Consider the following 9,059-nt stretch of genomic DNA (forward strand, 5'->3'; position numbering starts at 1 on the left):
TTGTCCTCCTTCAAGTTGTCATCATATGACCATTACACATAGAGGATCTCCATAAACCAATAGATCATACTGACTTATTTAGTTAGTATGATTTGCAGCAAAGCATAAGCCTTTTATGCTCACATGATGTCTTGTTGGAGCTTCACTGGGTAACTCCATAAGGTTAGAATACAAAAAATAAAAAAATTATAAATGTGACAATATTAATAAATAAACACCTATTAAGGTAATGTTTTCTCCCATATGCCTTCATTATGATAACTTTGAATGAGATGGGTGTTATTGGGCACGTCATCGACCTTTTCTCGATTGGTTATTGATGAGAAAGACGTTGTCTCAAGTATATTTTGAGAGTCTTCATCATGATTTTTGTGTATGTTTCTTCCTTTCAATATGATTGACTATACTACAAAAATACATGGAATTACCGACATAATTATTTCCGTCAATAAATGATGCATTACCGACGACGATAATAATCCGTCGATAAATATTACCGACAATATTATTATCGACGGATCAAATTCCATTGGTAAGCCGTCAAAAAAATGACATTACCAACGAATTTTGATTTTGATAGTCGGTAATAATTATTTTTTTTTGTTGTATTAAAATGATTTCTTCTCATATAAACTTTATTAGAAATGCAAAAACCTCTTTAAATCAATTCAAAAATATCATCTCAGATTCTTTCTCAACAGACGAATTTATAAATGATTGATCATATAAAATATCATAAAAGCGTAATTTTATTCATATGATGTGCATCGAATCTAATGATATATCTGTAACATCTAAAAATTCACAACTTTTTATATAATAAAGATATATTTTTTACTAATTTTATAAATATTTTTATTGTCTCATAAAATAAATAAATAAATATATATATATATATATTATACATGGATAATAAAATTTTTTTTAGAAAGAGAAAAGTTATCCCGAATATATGATGGAAGATAAAGAAGAACAAAAAGTTGAGGGAAGAAAAAGAAAAGGAGAAAAAGAAAAGGAGAAAAAGAAAGACACTACAAAATTAATATATTATAGGAAGGTTTTTTTCCACGAATTTGGAGAATTCTAAATATTTTCGAGGGTTTTAGATGAAAATTGCAACTATTTTTTATTTTATTTTATTTAAAAAAATTCCTGATAATTTATAACCAAAACTACAGCTAAGATTTCATTTATTTTATTTCTTTTAATAAATTGCCGAGGGTTTTTTAATGTGGTAAATATCCTCTATAATTATGTAAGGAAAAATACATTTTTAATCTTGTTTATTTTATATATATATTTATATTCTGTAAAGTATTCTTAACTTTATCTTATTTATTTTTTTATATTTATTTTTAGTTAGGCATAAATTTTATTTAGTTATTTATATTAATTTTTAATTACACACTTAACTTCTTTTATTAATTTTTGTCTATGTATTTGTCTTATTTATTTTTTTATATTTATCTTTGGTTACGTAATTGTTTATATTTATTTTTAGTGGTTCTCTTGTTCATTTATATTGTTTAGCTTTAAAGTATATTTGTTTATGGTAAATAAATATGATAAGAATAATTTAAAGTATCATTGTAACTTTGAGGAATTAAAAAGTTACATTTTACTCAAGATAAAATAAATTTTGGTTATTTTCTTAGTCATGATTTATCCCAACTAACATCTACAAAATTAATTTAAATCTTTATAAAGTATAATGAATGAAGTTTGTGGATATAAAACCGTTCTTGTATCTTGTTTTGCGCTATGCTATTATTTTACATGATATGTGTTTCCCTTCTTTATTTTATTGATTGTTTATGAAAAAGAAAATTAAAAAAAAATCTCACTTTAAATAGGTGGAGGTGTTTAATGTCCTAAATCTTTTATTTTTCAATAATCACACCAATCTATTGAGGCATGAATTGGAATATAAATATTGTTAATAATTATGTGACCTTTCAAAGAGTGAATTTCTTAACCACTAGCTTTGTATTAGTTTGTATTAGTTTGTATTAGTTCTGAGATGGTGCAACTTTGTTGCCTAAACTATCTTAAACAAAACAGAACTAACTCTTTTACTAATGTAGCATAAGGATTAAAATAGGTCATTCCAAGGACAAGACTAATAAAATGAGTATATTGAGTGCAAAAGAACATACTTTTAGAGGGGTTTTAGAGCATGAACAAAAGGAAACAACTAAAGCTAAAAGTTAGAAATCAATAAGTGCATTAACATGTAAATAAGAGTTGTATAAAAGAAAGAAAGAAAAGTTGTAAAATGAATACATTAGATGACTTAACTAAGACATCGAACGAATTTGGGTATCAAACGACCTTGGGTATCAGATGACTCTACGTATTACATGATCTTGGAACAAACAAAACAAAATAAATATTCCTAACAAAAATCTAAAAAGGTGTCGAAAAAGTTGCACCATATTTGACAAAAAAAAGTAGTTTTTATGTGTGAATGAGTGATGCTGCCAATTGAGGTCTTGATTTTGTTATGCATGGTAATGTGACATTAGAGCACAACCTTAGCTCAACTTCATTTGGGTCAGTCCTTGTATAGTTTAATAGTACATCAGATGAAAATGGGATTTGCTCCAAACTTTGCTAATTGCACCAACTTTTCAAGAAGGGTTGAAACTGTCTCTACCCAAGTAACTACCTCTGACTTCCAAATTAAACTACATCTTGTCTATAGCTTTAAAAAATATGTTGTAATACTTAAATTGAAGATTTTTGAGTCTATAATCCAATGCAACAAACTTCAACTCAATTGAGCACATGTGGAGAAATTTATACACAAAATAATCAACAAGGGTCAGAGTTTTCTGATAAAATTTTCAACATTAAGAGTTAACTTTTGCCCCATTTTCAACTTTGGATTTAAAGTCCTAAAAAGTGCATAAACTACACTAATAATGTAAAATAAAAGTAATGAGAATCTTAAAGGAGTGTAATGAGTCTACATATGAGAATGTAGAAATTAAGTTATCAAATGCCCAAGTTATTTTAAAAGAACCAATCATGATCCTACTATACATGTGAGCTCATTCATTAACCTATTTCTGCGAGGTATATGAAGATTAGTAATAGTGTGAGTAAAAGACAAAATAATAAACAACAAAATTCCTTCTCCATCTTTAAATATTAGGAAGATTCGTATTGTAAAATAAAATGTAAACTCAATAATATAGACATGCATCTTTAAGTTTATATCCCTCTTTTGTCATGATTTAAGTATAATTTAATTATCTCTTAAATAATAATTAAGTTAAAAATCACACTATATCACATTTAAGGACGTCGTACTACCAACTCAATATGTAGCCAATTCACAAAGATGAGAAAAACTAAGAGTAGATCTTAGTGTACACCCACAACATACTTCGTCACCCAATCATTGTGTTTCACAATATGTCACAATGCATATTTTGACATAATATTCTCTTGTATTTTGTGATTTTAAACACATGTCTAAACACAAAGAATCTTCTTAAACAAAACTTTAATTGCACTATGTTGCAAAGTTATCATGTTAATCAAAATCAACAAAAAATTAAGTTTCATGTGAAGGTTTAAAGCATAAATTTTAGGCTCAAATTGCAACCCCAACCATACATATCAAAACAATTATGAATACCTTAAAAGTTTTACACTACATAACCCAATTATATAGTTAAAAAAAGGCATACCTACAAGTTGTGTTCCTCAAGTGCACCAACTTAATTCACACCCTAACAAACTTTTCTTTATGTGGAATTAATCATACACCATTAACATATTCAACAAATATAGGCCATGATGAATAAACAACTTCAAATGCAACAACAAAATCCATAAAACTTTCTTAATCATCCACAACATAATCCGACACCTCTCTTGGATGCATTATATTTTAAACTTTGCTTTTACATTTTTTTATGTGAAAGCTAGAAGATTCAAAACTTTTAGGGATATGGTCTTTATTGCATCATTAAAGCAATATTTCTATCACTGACTAAAAACCCTAGGAAGAAAATAAACTCTATAAAACAAACCTTTAAGTCTTTCATGAGTCCACACAAAGATCTTTTGATGTTTACATGCTAAGAAAACAAATATAGCAGAGAAGGTCATCTCAGTGGATGTTACACCAACAATCTTAAGTAAGAACATCATATACCTATTAGTTTTGTATGTACTATCCATCATGAATTTTATGTCCAAAATATATTTGTTACCACATTTATACTCTAATTTAACCTAAACCAATGAAATACATGTCTCACTCAGGTAACATAATTAGTTGTTGCATTTCAATTTTATGACCTCAAATTGATCTATAACATGTTTACCTTGCATTATACACTTGCCTTATGGTTATCTCAGTTTGTTCATTATATTTCTTGACTTTTAACAAAATATTTATAGGTTTAACTGAATTTTTTCAATATCAACAAAGATAAACTTCTTATTACATGTTAATCTATCAACATGTGGATAACCTAACAACGTATATGTCAAGTTGTGATTATGAAAGACATCCATCATTCACCATCTTTCATTGATTTTCTAATAGCCTAAAAAGACACTCACATTTCCTACTTCTAATGACATCCTTCTTGTATTATTTGTATTTACTATCTTGAACTTAACAATACATATGTCTTTCTTACTTATTATCCATTTATTGTATTTAACATTAATATGAAAAATGAAAATCCTAAATTAAAAGAACTCTTTGTATCCATTCCAACTAGTCATCATAGGTAGTAAGTATATATAAAAACATAGTACAACATTACTAAATGCTTATAAGTTTATTATAAGAAAATAATTATACAATAGTTATATTTACCTAATCCACTATGAACACATCACTATAGTCGCGTCATATAAATTTGTTATACATTGCTCAAAAGTGAAAACATAGTCCATATCAACATCATCTATATCTAGAAGAATGTCAAATTTCATCTTACAATACTCATCTATACGTTTTCATCAATAGTAAATATAACAAAATAAAATTTAAAGTGTAAAATACTATTGTATAAGCTTTAAAAAAGTTAAGTATTGAAGACAACATTTCCTTTCTAAAATACCCCATCCAAAATCTGAAATATGTATTCGAAATTAGTTATAGAATGCCTAATCTGAAATATATATTTCATATATTAATTGTTTTAGAAAACTGAGTTCAATATATCTAAATTAAAATATACACATATCACATTTTGAAAATCATTTATAAAGTATTCTAAAAGATTTAATATGGAGATGGAGTACTTGTTTCATAGATAATTTAAAAAACATATCATATGTTTTTGAGTTTCAAAGCAATATATGATATATACAAATCTTGTTCCAAAAACTTTCAGTGACCTTACTATTTTGAAATGTTTTATCCAAAAGTCAAAATTCACACTATGGATCATCCCATTCAAAGTGTTTATTTTTCTTTACAAATACATTTTTTATTGTATTTACAAAAAAGTTCATTTTTAAATTGAGTAATTCGAAAGCTGCAAATTAAACAATGAAAAAAAGAACTTTATTAATATTACCCATTCATACCTTTTGTACCTGTACAGTATAAAATATTAACCGAGTGGTTACAAACAACCAACCGGATATTCAGGTAATCTGTTTATATCTTATTCTGTTTATATTTTATTGGGCTTATATCAGCTTAGGATCCATGAGATAAATTATAAATACAAAGCCAGGGCCAAAAGCCAGGTACGTTCCACTTACTCTACATGACTCTCAAATACTCAATAATGATAATCATTCACTAAATATTCAACCAGGAGCCGAGGCTCTTCAAATCACACGCCTAACTTGGGCGTCGGAGTACCTTTTGCAGGTACATCCCCCTCGTCAAGAAGGAGACCGATCGGTTTGCGCCAACACCGATCGGCCAACAGGAGGAGTTTGGAAGCGAGCGAGCGGCCCAGACGCGTCAGCAGGTTAGTCTCTCGGTCCCTAAAAGTATCTACCGAAACATTTTGGCGCCCACCTTGGGGCCGAGCGTCAAACCCAATGATGACCACAAGGAGCATGGAGGAACAACAAAGCATCAGAAAGATTATTAGAAACCACAAGAAACCAAGACGAGCGTTCGGTCTCGACATCACTATTTCGGATCAACACGAGAAACTTTCGACAAAGTAAAAACTACACGTGAGACGTCGTCAACAAGATAAGTATTTTTTGAAATATGAATATTTCATAAAATATCTAATTGATAATAGATATTATAACAACTATTTTTATGTTAAATATATAGTATAATCCATAATATATTATATGATATATGATATATAATATAGTACATAACTATAAATATAGTTATCTAATTATTATAACCGAAACATTTTCTGGCATGATTCAAATAGTCAAATAAATTATTGTGTTAGAGATAACTATCAACAACAATATTATAAAATCTCGAAACGGTTTTGATACCTTGTTTATTATCTATGTTATTTATTCGGTGCAATTCATAATATCTGGTAACCGAATCATTTATTATACGGTTATATACCATAATATATATCATCACGAGAATTTCAGCAATGAACATCTTGAACAAATATATATCGAAATTTACGCCATCAACTAGGCAAGTGCAGACTAAGATCTAGTCATAAACGAACTTCATGCTTAAAGTATCATGAAATTCAATTAACGAAGGGGAAGTCTCCTATTGCAAGCACTAATTACCAATTTCGTCAACAAAGTTCATAATTAGCGATCAAGTTCAAGACCGAGCGGTAAATCCCTCTCGGGAGAGAGGTAAAGCCCTCTCAATGACGAACGGTAAATCCCGTTCACTAGGAAACACTCCTAGCTCAAAGCAGAGGTAAAACCCTCTCAAAGCCGAACGGTAAAGCCCGTTCCCTAGGAAGCACTCCTAGGTCGAAGACCGAGCGGTAAATCCCGCTCGGCAGAGAGGTAAAGCCCTCTCAAAGCCGAACGGTAAAGCCCGTTCCCTAGGAAGCACTCCTAGCTCAAAGCAGAGGTAAAGCCCTCTCAAAGAACGAACGGTAAAGCCCGTTCCCTAGGAAGCACTCCTAGGTCAAAGACCGAGAGGTAAATCCCTCTCGGTTCATGTTGAAGGACGAGCGGTAAATTCCGCTCGGTTAATGTCGAAGGCCGAGAGGTAAATCCCTCTCGGTTCATGTTGAAGGCCGAGAGGTAAATCCCTCTCGGTTAATGTCGAAGGCCGAGAGGTAAATCCCTCTCGGTTAATGTCGAAGGCCGAGAGGTAAATCCCTCTCGGTTCATGTTGAAGGATGAGCGGTAAATTCCGCTCGGTTAATGTCGAAGGCCGAGAGGTAAATCCCTCTCGGTTCATGTTGAAGGACGAGCGGTAAATTCCGCTCGGTTAATGTCGAAGGCCGAGAGGTAAATCCCTCTCGGTTCATGTTGAAGGACGAGCGGTAAATTCCGCTCGGTTAATGTCGAAGGCCGAGAGGTAAATCCCTCTCGGTTCATGTTGAAGAACGAGCGGTAAATTCCTCTCGCTTAATGTCTAAGGACGAGCGGTAAATCCCGCTCGGTTAAAGTCGAAGGCCGAGAGGTAAATCCCTCTCGGTTCATGTTGAAGGACGAGCGGTAAATCCCGCTCGGTTAAAGTCGAAGGCCGAGAGGTAAATCCCTCTCGGTTCATGTTGAAGAACGAGCGGTAAATTCCTCTCGCTTAATGTCTAAGGACGAGCGGTAAATCCCGCTCGGTTAAAGTCGAAGGCCGAGAGGTAAATCCCTCTCGGTTCATGTTGAAGGACGAGCGGTAAATCCCGCTCAGTTAAAGTCGAAGGCCGAGAGGTAAATCCCTCTCGATTCATGTTGAAGGACGAGCGGTAAATCCCGCTCGGTTAATGTCAAAGGCCGAGAGGTAAATCCCTCTCGATTCATGTTGAAGGACGAGCGGTAAATCCGCTCGGTTAATGTCGAAGCCCGAGAGGTAAATCCCTCTCGGTTCATGTTGAAGGACGAGCGGTAAATCCCGCTCGGCTAATGTCGAAGGTCGAGAGGTAAAGCCCTCTCGGTTGATGTTGAAGACCGAGAGGTAAATTCCTCTCAGTTCATGTTGAAGGACGAGCGGTAAATCCCGCTCGGTTAATGTCAAAGGTCGAGAGGTAAAGCCCTCTCGGTTAACGTAGAAGCCCGAGAGGTAAATTCCTCTCGGTTCCTGTTGAAGAATGAGCGGTAAATCCCGCTCGGTTAATGTTGAAAGTCGAGCGGTAAAACGCTTTCAATTCCGCAAATGCAGCCTCCTTCAAACTCATCAGTCCTATAGTTAACCACGGCTAAAGCCAAACGCTTAACTCGGACTTGGGGGGCATAGTGTACAGTATAAAATATTAACCGAGTGGTTACAAACAACCAACCGGATATTCAGGTAATCTGTTTATATCTTATTCTGTTTATATTTTATTGGGCTTATATCAGCTTAGGATCCATGAGATAAATTATAAATACAAAGCCAGGGCCAAAAGCCAGGTACGTTCCACTTACTCTACATGACTCTCAAATACTCAATAGTGATAATCATTCACTAAATATTCAACCAGGAGCCGAGGCTCTTCAAATCACACGCCTAACTTGGGCGTCGGAGTACCTTTTGCAGGTACATCCCCCTCGTCAAGAAGGAGACCGATCGGTTTGCGCCAACACCGATCGGCCAACAGGAGGAGTTTGGAAGCGAGCGAGCGGCCCAGACGCGTCAGCAGGTTAGTCTCTCGGTCCCTAAAAGTATCTACCGAAACAGTACCTATTATAACAAACTTTGGAATCCTTAGGCTTATATCAATGAAATACAAACTTCGTGATGGAGTTTAAAAAAACACACTCAAAGCCAAAAAATATTGAGAGAGAGAAAACACAGTTGACATAAACTATGAAGAATAGAATATTATCTAAAAATTAAGGAGGTGAATATAGTAATAATGGATGGGTGCAGAAGAAAAAGCGGAATAATACATACCCCCTCTCATGAGATCATGCATAATACATGGTGACAGTTGATACTTCACATTAGATGGGAACCACACCTTCTAACATCA

Source organism: Vigna umbellata, chromosome 8, assembly GCF_029865625.1.
Source record: "Vigna umbellata cultivar VRB3 chromosome 8, Vumbellata_1.0, whole genome shotgun sequence".
Taxonomy (NCBI): Eukaryota; Viridiplantae; Streptophyta; class Magnoliopsida; order Fabales; family Fabaceae; genus Vigna; species Vigna umbellata.